The following is a 966-nucleotide window of genomic DNA, read 5'->3' as shown; positions in this document are numbered from 1 at the left end:
TGAGGTAGGATAAAAATTTTAAAGTTATTTGAATTTAATTTGTTAAATTACAAAGTGTTAGAGCCTTAGGGGCAAATGTGTAATTTTGGAAACCTTGCCCTAATTAACATTTAGGCCTAATTTAAGGAGGGAAAATGGGTAACCTCTGATCTTAATCAATTTATTTGATGCTTGAAACACAAAGGGGTTAATTGGTAGAAACCAATCTTATTTTCCTAATTAAGACTAATAAATTCCTAAATTATTAAAATTTGGAAGTGTATTAAAATTAAATGATCTTGGACTTAGGGGTATGACTTTTGAAGTCAATAATTAATCAATTTAATGCCCCTATTTTGATTTTCAAATAAAATTCAAATCATGAATCATAATCACTTAAAGCTTAACCCTTTTTTAAATCTAATTAAGACACTCACATAGGTCTTAAGGGCTTAGTGGTGACTTAAGTTAAATAAAAAAATTAACTAAATGAAGATTAGAGAAATAAACATGATTATATCAAACATCCTTGAAACTCCACTAAGCCCAATTAGGATTAAAAATTTGGCTAAGTGTTCAAATTATACTAAGTTTCCCTTTTAAGGGTCTTCACCCACATAATTTTAAAATTAAATGATAAATGATAATTACCCTATTCTTAGGGATAATTGAGACATTAGAGTTCATTGAGTAATAAGGGTGTTCACAGGATGAACCATTAATCAACATATTATGTTTAACTGGACTCGAGGCTTTTCACTAGTTGGTGAGGGAGAGACATAGACTTGTTTCCCCCTCCAACTTGTGGGATACCTCAGAGGCCTATTAAATTTAATATGCTTCGCTCAATGAAATCATCCTTAATTAAACTTTTAAGGACTCACCAAGATATGACATAGGGTTAGGAAAATTACCAAAATTTTACCTTTCCTGCTCTTCATAAACCGCCTTAACATGCATTTTAAGTTTCAGGTGGTGGAACGAGAA

This window comes from Phalaenopsis equestris, unplaced genomic scaffold (genome assembly GCF_001263595.1).
Source record: "Phalaenopsis equestris unplaced genomic scaffold, ASM126359v1 Scaffold205415, whole genome shotgun sequence".
NCBI lineage: Eukaryota > Viridiplantae > Streptophyta > Magnoliopsida > Asparagales > Orchidaceae > Phalaenopsis > Phalaenopsis equestris.
Note: the sequence above shows the minus strand (reverse complement) of the source record.